The following is a 19,789-nucleotide window of genomic DNA, read 5'->3' on the forward strand; positions in this document are numbered from 1 at the left end:
GAGAGAGAGAGAGAGAGAGAGAGAGAGAGAGAGAGAGAGAGAGAGAGAGAGAGAGAGAGAGTGAGATAGGAGAAATGGTACCACGGGACTGGCGCGGGCCAGCTGCGTGTAAACAATAAATCGAGCCCATAGGGCGGGCCAATTATGCCGTTCGATCGGCAGAATTATTGATGTTCGATGCGGTTCCGACAACCAGATTCCGGGCGAGCGCGACGACTTGCTCGCACGGATACGGAAATTGAATTTTCTCGCTTGACGAATTCGTCGCGGGCACGGACGCGTTGTCCGCGGAAATTCTCCTGGAGGTTTTTGCATGGCGGAACAAAGAGGCGTATCAGCCGATGCCGACCTCGCCAGACATTTAATTGATCATTTTCTGGCCGCTGAATGACGTGGAAATTGTTCGCTCGTTCTGGTCCCTCTCTCCCCCCTCCCTCTCTCTCTCTCTCTCTCCCCCTTGTTTCCCCTTTCCGTTCTCCGCTCTTTGTCCAGTCTCTCTCTGCTCTTTCGTTATTGCCTCGGGAATATCGTTATACCCTTGGAACGCGGTCGGCTAATGCGATCTTGATCGTCATCGCTTTGAACTGGAACGCGTTTGTCTGTTCGTTCGATTGCGGAACAACGCTCCGATACTCATAGGATCGCACGAGCGTGCTTTTGGTCTTTGCTTTGGTACGGAGTTTCGGACAAATGGCGGGACGAGTGTTTGTTTAATCGATTTGACGAGCTCTGCGGGCAATCGATAAAGACACGATGATTACATATAGAATTACGGGGCAGTGTCATCGACGGTGAAAATTGTCCCGGCGCTAGCCCGTCCCGGGCTACGCGTTAGAGAGAACTCGTTGCCGAATCTTCGGGACGCGTGAGTACACCGCGTTAAATGGATATGGAAATTTCACTTCATTTCGTTGGGGGAAATTGAAAGGCCCGAGCTTCATACTCGTCGTATTATCGCTATCCTGTCACTATCGGACACCTCTTTACCAAGTTTCTAATGTTTAAGATGAGAAATATGGTGATTTAATAACAATCACGCACACTTTTAATAAATAAATACTGGGATTGATAATTGTTCGTTTTCGGAGATCAGTGTAAAAATTTTCTTTTTAATATTCAATATTCATCAATTAATTTTCTTATTTATTTTACGACTAATATGTATTGCAATTAACAATGTATGTTAAACAACTGTTTAAATATTTCCAAATGTATACAAACATACTACTGCTCAGTAAGTTTTAAATTTTGAAAAGGTACGGATAATTTTTAACTTGTTTTTATTAGTTATAAATATCTTTTGTACAGATAAATTTTCCTTATTATTCGATTGAACTATTCAACTAGTTATATTATAAGTCTAGTAAAGAAGAAGTAATAGCATAGTGATTATACCCTGTAAATGTAAAATACTCGTAAATTATTTGTTGTGCAAAAAACAGTAGTATAGGTAGGAAATTAATACTTTTTCATCTTATTATATTCATCATTTTGTTTAAAAAAGTGGAGATGTCCTCAACTATTTTTTTTTTTGTATGACAGATACAAATAATTTGCACTTGTCGATTAAAACAAGATGGCCCTACATGTTGTGTATATACATATTTATGTACTTGATGAAAAGGAGATTAAAAAATTTCTAGAATCTGTTTTACATCTCACAACTTTTAGAAATAAATCGATAAACGATTTAGTAATTTATATATATTATTTATATTATTTACATTGTTAACGAAAATATATATTATATTTATAAATATTATTATACATTATAAATATACATTATAGTTAGTAATTCGTAGTAATCGTTATGCAATATAAACGAATCGATAAATAATTTTTTATAAATCACGTACACATTTATTTACCTCACGAAAGATAGATTACACAGTGTACAAAAGCTATTTTACAGCTTTTCACTAATCGTTATGTGTCATAAACGAATCGATAACGTAACAATAGCATTTACAAGTTGAATCGAGAACGCTGATAGACCAAGTCCGTAGATTTCAGCAATCGACTTATACGGAACCCATACGCATAACTTAAGGACCATTTGAAGGCAATGAATATTTCCTAGGTCAGTTGTCTCCTGAACTCCGAATCTCTCTCCCATTTTTGCTACCATTTGAGAACCAATTGCTTCCATAAATTCGTTCATCATCGATTACGCTGCGAATTCGGCAGACCCTTTTCGAGTAAAACATATCCGTTTTCGAATTTCGACACGATTCTCTCTTTGTAAATTTGCCGACAATATTTTCTCTCTATATGCGTTGGTTATTTCTTTTGATATCATTACAGATAATATTCTGCTTGAAATTTCACGCAAAGGTGAATAGCATTCTGCGTAAATGTTGCTACACGATTAAAAATACTATATGAAAATTTTAACGAGCAAAGACTTGTGAAAGCCTTTACCATGCATTTGTAGTATAATGGAACGTGAATAGTAAACAATAATCTTATTTTTATTATTCTTGGTATAATATAGGAAAAAGATAGATTAACGTTAATTAATATTTTATTTATCGAGTTAATTCAATAGTAGATGTATTGATTTTACACTTATAGAGGTAGACAGCACTTTAGAAGTATGCATAAACACATATGTATAACGTGGAATTTATTTTATAAACCAATTTATTACACAAAATGCTTAATTTGTTTCGTTCAATCCAATAAATTAATATGATCATACGTAAATACTGTTTTGTTTTGTTCAGTGAATTTAATGTCGCAACAGCTGCTGAGATTAGTATCGGCGGCAAGGTGTGAAACTACGAGTATGGAAACTGTGGAACTGTGATTAAGAGTTGGCCCTACAGTTTTTAGCTGGGCTCCAAATTAATTAGACCACCGTATTATATCAAAAGTAAATCCGTTATCGTTTCACGTGTTTATCACGAGTTTTCAACAGAGCATTTCATGTTCCCGGGCTTTGTATCTTAATTATTCGTAAAGTACGTTGACGAAACCTACGTAATTTCAATTTTCACACAAAGTGAATGTTACACCATTATAAATTTGTTTAATAATTGTCTCAACATTTTGATAATTGCTATTTAGAAAGAAGAAATTCATTTAAAAATTGAACTATCGTAGTATTGAAGGATGGTATAGTTCTTTTTCTTTTTTTTTTTTACAATCATAGTTTGAAGCAATTATTCTCGAGATCGTTTCAATTCCCATGGAATCGAAATTAATTACTCGCCATTGAACGTGTACGCAGAGTGCAATCGTTATAATATCTAAGAAGAGTTCATGATTGTCCGAGTGTTTCCCAAAAACAGGTAAATTAAAACTCTCCGGAAGGTATTCCATTATTTCGGGGCAATCAATTAACGCGAGGCTCGGCAGCAGCCGGACCGATGCATTTGCCAGGTCGTTCAATCGCGGCAGTCTCGTAATCGATATTTACACGCGGCTCGGTCAAACTGTCAGGCAGTGGTACGCGTGTCGCTCGACATTTCAATGAATAAAGTGACCAGCGTCACCCTAAATTTTCGCGCCCCATGCCGAGAGGGTCCGGGGTCGATCCCTATTCTACGAATTATCCCCACCTGGACATTATGGTTTTCGTTCAGCCCTAACCCCAGCGAGAATAGCCGAACGTCACGGTGAGAATCGACTCGAGCTGTACGAACGTGTGTTTCCTCATTTTCTATCGTGTCGAACTGTCGTAAGGAAAGGCGGGGCGAAACGAGCTGTCGAGGTGAGAAAAATCATTATCACGGCGGATTTTCGAATGACTGTCCTTCAATAATCCGACAATATTTTCCTAGTTACAGTGGAATTAATTCTAAATGTCTGGGACGATACCTAATTTCAATGATTTGATAATTTTCCTACGTATAGATTGAGTTACGCCCATAGCAGGAATTATGGTTCTGAATTGTATGAGAAATTGTATTCTTACGGAACGCATGAACCTGAATTCTCAATCGGAGGATTAATAAATTAACAAATCGTATAATGACGCTTTCAATGCTTTACGTCTATACACCATATAACGTGTTCTGATAACTAATATCTACAGGCAAGAAATCAATAGTAATATTTTTATAGCTCTAATGATCGTATGTCGATCTCGTTTATGTATAATTATGGTATTTTAATGAAATATGGTATTTTAATCGTATTGAAATAAGATGAACATTTTGACACGATTTTTGTCGAAAGTGTGTTATAATGGATACGAACGTCATGGATAGATATTATTTCTTCATTAAATAATTAATAGACGCACCATATGCGTCATATAAATGCAGTAAAACCTCGTCTATTTTCCCTTTACACGAATTAATTAATGCTAAATATTATGGAGCTTATAATTGATTAGCTTCTGCTATCCGAACGTTCGCTCTTATTATTGGAGCAAATAAAAGCAGATTTTGTAGGTAGCTAGTAAGCTTCCAGTATCCGAAATTGTCGATTATCGTTATCTGAACGACCTTGTTCTCCAACATGTTCGGATAAGCGATTTTGTCAATATTTCGCAAGAAAATATGTACAATTAATTTAGATATCTATTAAAATATAAAAATATATAAAAATATATACTCTATAAAAATATGACGATCATAAACGTTATAACATAATGTGTTTAATAAGCATTATAACATAAATAATCATAAACATAAATCAATAACAAATACGACTTGGAATGTTTGGTATTGAAACATTTGCGTAGAATGTAATTTCTGCCTTTTTGTTTATTAGTATAACATTAGCACAACATTATGTACATCTTATTTTTAGCCTATAGAAAAGATCTGAATTTATAAATATACTTTCAGCTACCAAAAAAAAGAAGAAAAAAAAAACAAGTGGAATTTTTTCAAAATCAATCTATACTCTTCAATACATGAATTTTGTGTTTTTTTTTGTAGAATAACGAAGCATACTTCATCTTGCCTCTCTTATCCTCATTTCTGTGTAGACTAAAGTGGGAAAACTTCATTAATTACGTAAAAGATAATTATTTGAACAGGTAGGAAGGAATTACGTTTCATATAATTTACGAGAAAACCGAGAAATAAATCTTCTTCCACTTACAATTAGAGAAATAAATAATAATACAATGACGGGAAAGTAATTGATTAATTGTAAATAACGAAATTGTTTCGCGAAAAATATCCTTCGAAAACTTTATAACACGTATCGCATGCTCGCGAACAGAGTGGAAAAATTCAAAAACGTATATTTTCCAGGAGAAAACTGATATTATTTTGTTAATTAAAGAAATAGAATTCAAAGCAATACACTTTTCATTTTATCAGTATTTGTTCACAATGATAGTCTAGACAAAATTAATAATAAGAGATATTTATAAAATGCAGCGCGTGAATAATCACTTTCTGTTAGCAAATAAAATTTTCCAAATTGTTCAAGGACTGTCTGTATAATATTTTCATAATAATAATCAAGAATCATGTTTGACTCACTTCCTTCGCAAGGATACAATGTTGTACATTTAAATTCTCGATTATTTAAATTTTAGTCTCAAATTTCAAGATAAATACATAAAAATTCTAAAAATGTTTGTCTGCAATATATTTGATCCTCCATAATGTCCCCTTCAGCATAGTGTCAGGTGAATAATGCGAATAAAATTTTCATAATTGTTCAAGAACTATCTCTACAATATTTTCTTTTTTTTTTTTGCGGCACAATGTTGCCCCCATTTAAATTCTCCATTTTTTTTTAAAATCATAGTTTCAAATTTATTCAAATTTCAAGATAATCACCAAAAAATTCTGAAAATGCTTCGACAAATCGTCACATCGGCGATACGTTTGATTCTCCTCAAGTTCCCCATCTTGCTCTATATTCCCCCCCCCCCCTACTAATCACGAGAAGGATTATTTCAGACGAGCCTCATGTCGGAAGTCGACCCCGATATTTTTTCTAATCCCACCACGACTGCCACAGCACGATCCCTCGTCGTTCACGGGATTTTCGGAGACCCACATTCCCTCTGAAAGGAAAACGCCAAGCCAAGCCAAGCCAAGCCAGGCGACGCTCTATACGTTATGAAAGATATTTTCTGAAGGGACGTCTATAAATCAGAGGTTAATGACGGTGGCGGGCTTGATAATTGTCCCGTTGGCGATGGCGACGTGGCGCCGCGTACGCGACGTCGAGATTTCGATAAAATATTATAGAATGGAAGTCGCTCTCGTCGACGTTGATACCGTATTGTATAATACGGGGTCAGCGTGAATTATGGTAACCGATAGACAGTTACGCACGCATGCGATTCCTTAATAAGTGGTTGATAACTCCGCGCGGGTATAAATCATCGTGGGTAATTGGCGCGAGCTACTTGCACTGCAGTGTGATCGGGGAAGATTGAAAAGCTCGTTTCGTTAATATAATTTTTATGTAATTTTATATAAATTACGAGTTCCCTTTTTCTTACTTTTCTTTCCTTGTATCCCTCTCGTTTATTCCGCTGTTAATAATTTCGTGGAAATTCAGACAACGAACATGTTGATTTAGCGTGGAAATTCAAGGAACGAAGGACGATGCTGTGATTTTTACCCCCCGTCGGCGTAACGCTGTGTTGTTGACTGTTGGCATGAGATATAAATCAAAAATTATGTGTTGCGCTCCGAAAGGGGTATTTTATTATTTCACCCGCGTGGCGAACCTCGGTATTGAATTAGACCAAGCAGCTGGGCCCGCATAAATCGTTTATGTATCTGTGTGCCAAGCGGACGTAGCTACTTATTGAATTAAATATATATATTTTTTTATTTGTATTTATTACGTGGTTCGTAACGTTAAACTAACGCTAAACTAACTGGTCATCTTTTGTGGTAAAATATATAATATTTCGTTGATAATTACGTATAATATTTGTAAATTATATTTGCGATACTTGTAATATTTCTATTATCATTAATAATAATGTTAATTTATTATTTCATTAACATTCCATAGCATTTTTATAAAAGTATCTTATTGAAAATTCACGAAATCCAAAAACCATTACCTGGAATCTAAAAAGCAATTTTGTTACCAAATAATTCAGATTACAATTTTTGTACTTCAAACTTTCAGTATCAAATCGATCTGCTGAAAAATTAATTTTTTCATCTTTCTAGAACGTTATATTCTTTTTACATTAGATCGAAATTATCCATCTATTCCTAGCGATCGAAATTTATATCAAAGTCTCAATAAACGTATAAATTTTATCTTTTCTTGGGATTGATGTATCATTCATTAACCTCTTGCGCGCGTCGAGAATATTTTTTTGTCTCCAAGTTTTAAGTATATTTAAGTATAACCCAGGCAAAACAAGTAAGAAATTTATTACTTCTCAGTAATTTCTATCCAGTGATATCGTACCGACGAGTTCAAAAGAAAAAAGAAAACGACGAATTATTGCATTGAGGTTCGGTCACTCGTTATGGTCCGCAATTAGTTGCCAGCGCAAGTGGTTAAAGAAATGATCAGACGTCAAAGAGATCGATCGCCGGCAGAAAATTTCGGCGCATCGAACATTAATAATAGGAGAAATTCGGGATACATACATATATATATATATATATATATATATATCGTCGTTTAATCCTAATGAGAGCGCGGGCATTCCGATACTCGTTGATCTCTGGAGTAGCGGGAAACGGAGCGCGGGCGCTCGAAAATCGTATAATCGAGATTACATTATCAATTGCAACGCAATTCACAATCAAGCCAGTTTCCAAGTTACAGCAAAACTAGATGGCTGAAATAATTGCAACATCAGCTGACGTTTGCTGTAAATTCCAGACTTTAGGTCGCCATCTGTCACGCAAACTTGGCGCCATACGCTCCGGTGGTTTCTTACCAATCTACACCGTGCCGTGGAAAGTTTTGTCCCGCAGCCGTGCCCGTCTCTCTCTTCGCCTCTCTCCTTGTGCCTCGTTTTCACCATTGTGCGGCTTCCTTTCCAGAAAATATCGCTGCTTATGCATCATCAACAAATAATTACAAGCCTCACCTTCTTTCGTTCTACAGAGTCGGGAACTTTTTATCTTTCGAGGATAGGGGAGTAGGAGTGAGAAACTTTTAGCGCATAAAGATGATACCCGGCGGTCTTCTACCGCGCAATAACGATATTTCACGGTCGTACCGCGACTCTTCTTCGCGGCTCTGCGCCTTAAAAAAAAACGAACGCCGGCCCGTCGTTCGAGCCCCTCTGCCGCCGAGAACTTTCCAATTTTGTAAATTAAAAATACCTGCACCTCTGTTGTCCCGCCCGTTCGAACTTTCCCGGCGACCGATCGATCAATAACCGCCGGTCGTGTCTGAAATAACAGAAAAATTAAAAAACATCGCCCAGTAAAGAGAAGTCGCCCGCCGAAGAGAGGGGAAAAATTTTAGTTCAAAGTAAAAGTAAGAGCGACACGTTTCGATGGCGGGATTATCAGATTATTTTGCAACGGGGATGTCTCTCTGCGTGCACACGCGGAATCGACGCTGGGTAGTATAAGGATAAACGTATTACATTGTTACGTCGGTAGTATAAGGATAAACGTATTACATTGTAAATTAATTTCACGTGCAGCAGTATTGGTCGATAATAAATGAATAATGCCGTTCACGTGTGATCAATATTAAATGTCATAGATAATTTACGCTTTGTTGCGCGTTGCGTAGTTTTGTGTTACGCTCGCGAGTACAAGGTGAATCAATGTACTCCGATGATCGAATCATTTTAAGAATATAATCGCAAAGTGAAACGATCTTTCATTGAAGTGAGATATTAATTTTGATGTAAATGATCATCGTTTCTGAATGACGCGCAATTACGTTAATTTTGATAACACGATAAGACTTGACCTAGAATGTATATGAATACACGTACGCGTAACATCTCCAAATGAAGATGATTGATCACGGGAATTTAATACGTTTCCAATATTCGTCGTAATACAAATGAATGGGAGATTGTCGTTGCATATCGATCGCGTAAGCAAAGTTATGCAACTTCTATGAATTAATGCAAGTCTTCTATGTTTCGACATTGTTGTTCATGATTGTTTATGATTATTTTTTTAAAAATATGTTTGTTTTCTTTTTTTCTATTTTGCAGTAGCGAAGATCTGTTTGTACAAACTTCGAATATGTATTAAAAAGTCATAATCGTGCTAGTATGAAAACTATTGTACAAATTTTTGTTGATATATCGTTCCAAATTTGCTATACGTACTTGTTATTAATTACATGCGAAATAAACATATTGGAAATTTTATTTATTCAGTAATATAATCCAAACTGTTACATGTGTGTCTACTGTTAATAAATTCTATGAAAAGAAATAGTAAATTTTTATCAATAATTATACTGGATGGATATAAATTATTTAACATTCATTAAGGCATACAATTATTAATACTGATTATCATTATCAACTGATACTAATTAATACTTGATTTTAACATTTAACCAATACCGATTTTTAAGTTATCCTTCTTGAAATTATAAAAGACAGTTATACCAATAATATTCACAATGAAATTCGAAACAACACGTGTCGATAGCAATTAGATTTGAGCACTTTTGGTTGTAAAGTTTTGTAATCGTCCTCGTTACCGAGAACCACATACCGATTCATGAAATTCCCAAAGTAATTTGCGGTACAAAATTTTCACAAACTCGAAATGAATCGCAACGCGTTCGATATTTTTTTACCTTGATTTTTCGTCTCTCTCCTCTGCCGGGCAATTCATTTCCAAGCAAACAACGCGCTCGAAATTCAGCGACGACCAAAAAGAAGCTTCGGAAATTCACGCGCCGGCAACCACGAGCGTCATAATCAAGCGATATAATTCTTCTTAAGAATATCGAAACAGCTTTCTGAACATTTGAGATATCTACCGCCGAGTTTCGATTATTGTCCAAGAGACAGCTGAGCGTGAAATTTCATTCGACGGTGGAATCATGCCGGTCTCGTACATACCTGCATGTATATATCGACAGCGGCGCGCCCGTAATTCGCTTTTTATGATCCACTCGGACACGGACCATTCTCCGAAGATTCATTACGGGCAAAGTCTAATAAAGCCACTCTTACCGTCCCACTTCGTTTCCATTTTTCTCGCTCGTTTCTTTCTTTTTTTCTTTTTTCTCTTTTCTTTTTTTTTTTTTTTTCTTTCTCTGGCGGCGGAAGCGCGAACACTGCCATACTTCCGGCGTGACGTAAATTGAGCAACGTCGTTGAGATTCGCCAGAGGCACGGTCCATGGGGGAGTCTTAACGGAGGAGAGAAGCTGAAGAAAGAAAGAACGAACGAACGAACGAACGAAGGAAAGTAAGTGGGACGTTCCATGCCAAATCGATCAGCCATTCTGATCAAAGAGAGGGCTTTGAATGTAAGCCGAGTGCTCGGCCGGGATTGCCAAGGAAAAATCTAATTTGAAACTTAAATGGAGGAATTTGTATCCCGTTGCTCTTATGACGACTCTTTACGCGTAGGAAATGAAAATCACCGGAGGAGCGCGCCGGTAGATCGCGATTCTTGCGCGATTCCATCGTGATTTCCGTTCTACTCGAGCCGTCTCTCTGCATCGTTGATTCTACGTTTGAACTGAAAAACACTACTTTTTTTTCTTCTTCTTCTTCTTCTTGTTTGTCTCCTGAATTTCGAGCAAGTTTTATTCGTTCCACGATCAACAAGCGGAAAATTGTTTCAAGACAATTTTGTTGTTTTGTTGTTTTTAGGAGAGTACTGATTAAAAGGCGGCCAGTAGAGAAAAACTTGTCCTGCGAATTTTTACGTTTTAACATTTAGAAATTTCGTGTATATTATTTTTGGTTGTTGGAAAATTGACGTACAATTTGAGAACAAAACGAAGCTTTGACAGACGAAAGAAATATCCTTTCGCATTTGATATCTGGAATTTCTTTATAATCGAATAATTTTAATCTTTCTGTGACTAAAAAATTATTTAGGAATATCCAGTTAATTAAACTCCTGTTTCAAAGTTTCAGAACAAGTACAATATTTGTTTCAAAATCGTAAAATGAAAATACACTTTGTACAATAAATAATCTGTAAGACGTTGATATATGAATAATTATATTATTTAAAAATTATCTCTAATAAATAATTATTAAAAATAAAAGGCTTTTAGGCTTTTGAGTCGGAGTATAGTATGTTACATGCAATTTTTCAAACATATGAACCTGAAAGGTATAACAAATAGTGTTTTGCAAATAAATTGCATACAAATTTGTCTTAGAAAAATAAGAAAATGATCCAACTCATGATTGTTTAATAATAAATTCGATCGCGAAGAAATTAAATTTCACAGACCAAAATCGTGATAATATTCTTGTACGAAATGCTTTTCTTTCAACGTTTAAAAATTGAATACGCCAGCATTCAACATTCTTTTTACTTCACCGTAATTCTACGTTTCATACCAAACGATTAAAATATTTTTCGCTTGTAATAACTTGTAGACTCGGCAAACTTTAAATTTTTCATCTCTTTAAATTACGTATCAACCGAAATACAGCAAAATACGTATTCAAATTTACGACAATTTAAAATGAAAACAGTTTCACGCTCGCGGTTGCCTTTATGAATGCAAAATATTTCCATTTAATCGTAAAATTAAATCAAAACTCCCATTTTATTTTTCCACTCTCTTGAACGTTATACGTGGCAAGAATTGGTCGATATCGCGCATCACGTTTGGAAAATTACAGCCAGGAAAAAGGAAAAATTTGAGGATACAATTTATATGAAAATAAATGTCCATTTGTCATACCGAGACATTTAAATTAATATAATTAAAGTTAGCAAATATATTGCGTATTTTAGAGTGTAAAATAGGTGTCCCGTAATTAGTGATACAATCCAGTAGAAGGTGAAAAAAATGAATCGAAAAGAAAGAAGAAAATTTCACCATTAATTTTCATTTTCGAGAAAATTGAGTTTGAAAATTTATCAAAGCAAGAATCTATTTTCTTCAAAAGTGACATCCTAAACGAATAAATTTTACTCCACACTTTTCATTCATTTTTGCGCGTTGAATATCCTCGTATCGATTAATCACACCTATCTTAAATTCAAATACACTCGATAAACGTTCAAATTCAATAATCACGGAAACAAAATTTTTTAATGAAAAAATTTTATTCCTTCTCTTCCTGCTCGTAAAAGCACTAATTACCATACTAAGGCTGTTCGAAAAACCTATGAAATATCCATGGTACAGCGTTTTCAATAGAGTTCTATCTCTCTCTGTCAAAAAAATCCGCAGTCTACCAATAAGGTTACACCTTTTTTTTGAAAACTTCAACGCCAAGTCGAGCGAGTCGCGTCCGAACTTTCCCTGAAATTCCAAATAATCGCGTCATCGATCCCCAGAATTATTCCACTCTTGGGCGTGATAATAATTACTCCATACCTGGCCGCGATTGAATATTCCATAATCCCGGAAGCAGTCGCGGATTTTAATAACCCGCCGCGGTCGGTGAAATTAGATGAAGCGTAAAAAACGCGCGCTGCAAATCATCTTTACTCGATGAATTGATCCTGGCCGCTTTCCATATTTAAATAACGGCCCTCGGCGTCGTGTTCCGATGGATTTTCGAAATTCAAATTCGAAATTCAACCGGATTGACGGGCACGGTGAAACGCGTGTGATCTTAAAACCCCGTAATAAAATAAACTGGAAGACTCGCGCGACACGCTTGTGTATATAAATCCGTAATTAAAACGGTCGGATCGCCGGGAATCGGTGTTTCTGCATTTTGCCAAAACGCGCGCGATACAATTTCGGTAATTTAGAAACACGTTAAACGAGAGCGCGTGTCAAATTAGGTCAGTGTGAGAGCAATCTCGCATTTATTTTATTTCAGTCGGCACGGCCGCGCTGCACTTGTTAGCACTGCAATTGTTAACGACTGTTTTATTCGCGCGTTTACGCACTCACGGCGCAAAAGTAGCGCGAACGTTTGGGAAACTCGACGCGTATCCTACTTGCGATCTGACTTAATCCGCGCTGGTTACAAAGTGATTTACACGTCAAACGCGGCGAGCCTCTCGCGTGCATGTTTAAAAATTTACATCCGTTTGTAGAAACGATACGAGAATTTGTTATCTTCAAGTTGGATCGCAAAGAATTTCCAAGACCAGGTCTGACTCGTATTAAAGCGAAAAAGAGCACGGGTTTTTCAACTGAAATTCGTTCTAACGTTCATTTTCGCGAGAATTTTTTACATTTTGTGCCGTTTTAACCCAAATGTTCAAAATTCAATAGCTTCGCGAAAGAAAATCGTGCAGCAAGTTTTAGTCGGTCGCTGCGAGTGTAAAGCTTCAGTCTTTAAGTCGCAAGAAATTTTGTTGTTTCGAGAAGAAATTTATGAAAATTTATAAAAATTTATTTTTTTTTAATACCTTGAATTCACAGCATTAATTCGAGGGACAATAGTATCTTCATTTTCGCTCTTACTGTATGGATACAAGAAAAGATTTTTGTGAACAATGACTCCAGGATTTTAAAAGTAGAAGCTTCGCGCATTAAAATGAGGCCAGATTCATTGCTGTATTATTTCTCGTTACGAAACTATTACAATTAACAATTTAAATGTCGTCAATTTTTCGAGACATTGATTTGTGCTTTAAACTGTTGCAACTTCGTAGAAACAAGTCGCATGAACAATGAAGTTGACCTCATTTTATAGGATAAAATCTCCACTTTGATAGCTTTGTGTTAGTTTCCTTTTTTCAAAGATGTTTTTGCGTCGCGTAACAAATGAGAAAATAAGGATACTTTTGTTCTTGTTTGTCAAAAAATTGTCAAAATTCAACTCTGAAACAAATATTTTTCGTGACTAAATCTACGATGATTTTGAATCGTCCAAGTTCCTTGTTTACAACGACACCTTGAGGCTTTCTGTGCGATTTTTTCCGCTAGTTTTGTTGAACTTTGAATATTAGAGTTAAACGTTAGGATTTCTCCAATTTTTATCGTTCGAACTCCAACGTTCGAGGATCGATAAGTCGAGAAAAGTCGCCAGAAAATGTCGCGCAGCAAGTTTTAAGCAGGTCAACGTCATTTTCAAAATTACGATAGATCTGCAGTTTAAATTTTCATAATCTTCGACAACGAAAAAATATCCTTGCTCTTTCACCAGCTGCGCGATGCTGCCAAAAAAATTCTTTCAGACAAAAAAGAATTTGAGGCTGGCAAAGTAGATGTTTTGCGTTTCGAGACGAGGCCGACCTCGATTGTTATACGAATTTGCACCAACGCCGGATTGTTTGCGAAGTTTAAAGTATCGATAATTTTTCATCGTGTGTGAATGCTCTCTGCAAGCTTGCAGCGCTCCCGTTGTAACTTCAATCCTTGAAAACTGTGAAGATCGAGAGAGTTGAATGCCACGAGAACGAGTATCTGTTCCGAATCCAAGAACGCAAGCTTCCTTTTTAACCCTTTGACTACTGTTGGCGCTTAAAGACGCTTGGTAAATTGGCGCCTAAAGGTGCTTAAAAAAATTGCTCTTACGATTATGGCGCTTAACCTACTTTGATTCACTGACACGAGAGCCTATAGCCTGTATAAAATTTTATCGACCATAATTCTAGCAAATCTCATTTGAACCAGACGTAAATGAATACTGATTCAACAATTACATATTCCGTTAGTCATATATTATTCAGATATGTTTATTTTATACAGTTATTTCTTTTTATATCTTTAAAATGAAAAATTAGGATAGTGAAAATGGTCAGAAAAAGTAGACGCAAACGTGACACAACAAATGATTCATGTTTTGTAGGTACGATGTAATTGTTTGACAACTTGGTACAATCACCGTACTACAGAGAGAAAGAATAACTGCGTACTTTATTTTTAGAACGTATATTAAATAAGATGTACGCCAAAAAAATATATATTCTTATATAATGTAAATTACAACGAATTAACTTAAATACTCTCTGTGCTCAAATTCTCCTTTTCAATTACTTGAAAACGACTGTGTGTTTATCTCCTTATATGTATCCCTAACGATTAGTTATAAATCTCCTTGACGATTGTTATAAAAAGCTCAATGTTAATGTTAAATTTTTATCATGTGCACTAACCGTTCAATGCAGAATACGAATAAACAAATAATATTGGTTTAATGCAGTGGAATTCAGTGTTTCGATTATTTTAATCACACTTCCTCAGAAATGCACGCCTAAACGAAAAATTTTTCGCCGTTCTCGGTGCGGGTCGCGACTGAATTCCTACCGTATGATACGGCCGGTATGTCTCAAAGTCTGCCGTAGTCAAAGGGTTAAACGCAAACGTAAGTGCTGCATCGATAGCGTCGTCGCGGCCAGAAACTGTCGCCGTCCATCAGACCGCGTTTCTCCGATGTGAACCGCGATTAACAATACTAATGTCGCGGAAACGTTTCGCCGACATTCTAGGTGCCGACCTCAGTGAAAGTTCATTTCGCGTTCACGACTCTACTCCGATGCGAACTAATGCCATCGTATTCCGAGGACGCGGGTTTGACGAACCTGGTCTCGTGGTTTGTCCGAGTCCTAATCGCGTGTTACTTTAATATAACGTCGACAGAAGCAAAGTGGCGAGCTTACAAATTCGTCCACCTGAACGACGATCATCCGAACAACGCACTCGTTTCTGCGTCCTTCGCTTAAGCTGTGTGTGTGTATGTGTATGTGTACAAATTCGTTATCGCATGTTGCTTTGTTATCACAACTTGTTAGCTAGCTAACGAGTCGAAGACGGTCTCTTGTTACTGCCGTGACTCGTTACTTGGGTCTGACTGTTTCGATGGAATATCGAAAAATTGGCCCGTTTCAAAGTACCTAAGTTAACGTGCTTTTACCATTCAAACGAGTATAAACTCTCTCGCTGGTATCGGTAAACAGATTGTTAGGTACGCGGTCTGGCATCGAACTTCGTTACCATTAACCCTTTAGAAGTTTTTTTTTTTTTAATAGTTCGTAGACTCAGTTCAAATGGAAGAATGTCTCGAAATTTTGCATGTTACGGTGGTATTGTAAGTAGTGGTATTTCTATCGCGTTTTTATGTTTTCTTAAATTAACAAAAACATACGATCTTCCCATATTGGGAACACGAAATCTTTAGATATATGTACAGTAATATTGTAAGTGTATTATAATACAGTAATATATACAGTAATATTAAATGTATGTATAATATATTAATATATTAACAAAGTCTTTGTTGTACAAAGACTATATTAAGTTCTATATTACCGTGTTTGATTGTATCGTGTGTATTTATTGTAAATGCAATAATTTATATTATATATTGCACATTGTATATATAATTTATACCCTACATTTACATTTCTATTGTAAATATTGTATTTATTCTATATAACTAATTTATATAGAATAAGCAATTGATATTTATTGTGCTATTTTTATTATACAAATCTAGTATTATATGTATATAGTGTTTCTGAGCTGGGGTGTACTTATAAAGTGCCTGTTCGAAATCTAGATTTCAAAACTAGCATGTATTTGTACCTACGAGTGAAATGTGAGTATTATTTATTTTATCATCAAATCAATGAGTATATTCCACTAACTCCCTAATTGTAATAACAGAATAAATGTAATGTAATAAATACCTGCATAAAGCACAATATCTATGTTAATTATCTATGTTAATTTTATAATTTCTCGCATACAATCGGTCCATCCCTATACGTTTATTCACACGAATTAAAAATCTACTTATTATTATAATCCGATTCGACTATGTTTCACGCAGTCTTGGCTTTATTTGAATACGCAATATACTCGTAAAATATTATGTAGTATAATCAACAAGAATTCAATACATTTTACTTTTACTACAAACTTTTACTTACAAAGAATTTCGAGCAATTTCTTTGTACAATATTACAGTTGGTGCATGCTTCATCCCATCGCTACTTGCAATCAGCAACGAATGACAGTAGAGATTAGGTAGCAAAACGTTGCACGCAGCTTTACAGCATAATGCAGTCGCGTCTATTGTTATAGTTGGCCAGACGCGGCGGCTCGGGCGGTCGCATGTTTCGCAACATTATCTTCCGAATTCTCGACACCCCGTGTCAAACCGGGAATTCCCTGGTCGTTGTCGTCGTCGTCGTCGTCGTCGTCGTCGTCGTCGTTGTCCGCGAAACTTGTTGCGTCGACCTGAATCCTCTGACGAGCAGGCCACGCGGAAATCGCCTCGCGCTTTTGACGCTTTCGTGCAACAAGGCCGAACGAGGCGCTCGTCCTCGCGCGATCGATTCCCCGCGGACAGCCACGACGAATTATCGTGTCGGATATCGCGGTCGAACCGCGGTTTCCGCCGGCGAAAGACGTTCCGAGAGTGCGTTCCCGCTTCACGGGGGAAATTGGTTTGACTTGCAACTTCGGCGAGAGCGAAGAGCTGTGCTACGGGAACGTGGTCTCTCATTGTCAGTTGCCCGCATTAAATTAAACTAACGATAAGTGTACAGCGCCAACTCAGTTGACGAACTCGTGGAACTTTGGGGGAGGGGGGGAGGGGGGAGAGCAAGTAATTTGTACAACTGATATGGTAGGTATAGTAGGAGTCCACTGGAGAGAATCTTAGAATTCTCAGGATTGTCGGAAAGCTCGGTATTCTCAAGATTTTCGGGATTCCTGAGAACTATAAAATTATAAGAGGAATTCTCAGAAGAAAATATCTCGGAATTCTCAGAATTGTCGAAAAGCTCGATATTCTCCAGATTTTCGGGATTCCTGAGAACTATAAAATTATAAAAGACAGAATTCTTAGAATTCGTGAATTTCGGGACTCCCGAGAATTCTTGAGAATTCAGGAAGTCTCAGAATTGTCGAAAAGCTCGATACTTTCAAGATTTTCGGGATTCCTGAGAACTATAAAATTATAAGAGGAATTCTCACAAGAAAATATCGCAGAATTCATGAATTTCGGAAGTCTCGAGAATTCTTGAGAATTCCGGAATTCTCAGAATTGTCAAAAAGCTCGATATTCTCCAGATTTTCGGGATTCCTGAGAACTATAAAATTATAAAAGACAGAATTCTCAGAATTCGTGGATTTCGGGGCTCCCGAGAATTCTTGAGAATTCAGGAAGTCTCATAATTGTCGAAAAGATGGGTACTTTCAAGATTTTCGGGATTTCTGAGAACTATAAAATTATAAGAGGAATTCTCACAAGAAAATATCTCAGAATTCATGAATTTCGGAAGTCTCGAGAATTCTTGAGAATTCTGGAATTCTCAGAATTGTCGAAAAGCTCGGTATTCTCGAGATTTTTGGCACTCCTGAGAACTATAAAATTACAAGAGGTAGAATTCTCAGAAGAGAAGGTTTTAACTGATAAAGATAAATACGGGTTATAATTAGGATATTTTAAAATTAGGAAAAATACAGGATAAAATTAGGATATTTTAAAATTTGGAAAATTTTAACTAAAAGATAAATACGGGATGTAATTAGAATATTATAAATTACGGGATAAGATTAGGATATTTTAAAATTAGGAAGAGTACGGGATAAAATTAGGATATTTTAAAATTTGGAAAATTTTAACCAAAAGATAATATTGGATATTAGATATTATTATGCATCTGATATTTTGAATGTTCGTGTCAGTTTTTCAACGTTCTTTGAATCCTGAAATTCGCAGAAATCCCGAGAATCTCCTATCGTGAGATATTTTCAGAAACCCGACCCGGTCCTACATTTTCGAGTTTTCGCACATCTCCACGAGAAATAATAACTATGTACGCGATAGATATATGTTATTTTAATTTCACTTGTAAAAAAAGCCAGTTTTTTAATATTCTTTGACTTTCAAAATCCTCGCGAGATATTTTTAGGAATTCAACCCGATCTCGAAATAAATTCTCGACCCTACATTTTCGGGTTCTCGCGTATCTCTAGAGTCCACTGATTTAGGAGCCCCGTGGTTTTTCATTCACTCAGGTTCAAATAGATGGATTCCACCAGCAGGAGTTCGTTTAATCGGATATCGACTAAAATTTCGGTCGAATAAATGCAGTTTGTGTACATAAATGGAATTCTGCTGTAGTAGGTAATTACGTGGTGAGAGAATTATAGGATTTGAACGTTTCAGGCTCGTGTAAATCGTTGATTCCTAAAAATGCACATACGAGGAGTTTAAGAAATAATGATTTTGAAATATAATTGAAAAATATTTATTTTACTGAAAAAATCAATCTTGCTACGATTAAACTCGTACGCGTTGTTGTACCTTTTCTAAAAGTTATTAAATTCTGTCACATTCCCGAGGAATATAGAGACATACGTATTAAAGTTTTTTGATGAAAGAACCGAAAAAATAATGGAAAAAAATAATGCTCGCAGAAAATAATAGAACAAAATAATGCATACGTCGTTGACTAAATAAATCTTACACGAAATTATCAAATTGTCCAAAGAAATACAAACGAACTTGTTGTACAATCTAATAAAAATCTATTAGAATAGGAATTGTAATGAAATAATAATAAATATTTACAGAAATAAAGATTTCTGCTTTGTTACGATTTCAAGTTCGTCTGCAATACGTTTATCAACTAATGGTAATAGTAATAAATATCATTTTGTGAAAAATAATGTATAATATATTTACAAATTGAAATGCATTTTACTAATGTATGTATAATTTTTTTACTTACACCATAACTACAATTGTTTTCTGCAATAGTTTCTCTTAAATTTAATTACTGCATTTCTATTTTTATTTTATATATTGCTAGAAGATATTTAAATTAATAGTA

At 35.9% G+C, this 19,789-nt stretch overlaps 1 protein-coding gene across 1 annotated transcript in view; it reads left to right on the plus strand.

The window, feature by feature from the left end:
* LOC122533179 overlaps nucleotides 1-19,789 on the plus strand; it is a 338,341-nt gene that overhangs the window by 223,479 nt on the left and 95,073 nt on the right. The window lies entirely within an intron of this gene.

This window comes from Frieseomelitta varia, unplaced genomic scaffold (assembly GCF_011392965.1).
Source record: "Frieseomelitta varia isolate USP_RPSP 00005682 unplaced genomic scaffold, Fvar_1.2 scaffold_501, whole genome shotgun sequence".
NCBI lineage: Eukaryota > Metazoa > Arthropoda > Insecta > Hymenoptera > Apidae > Frieseomelitta > Frieseomelitta varia.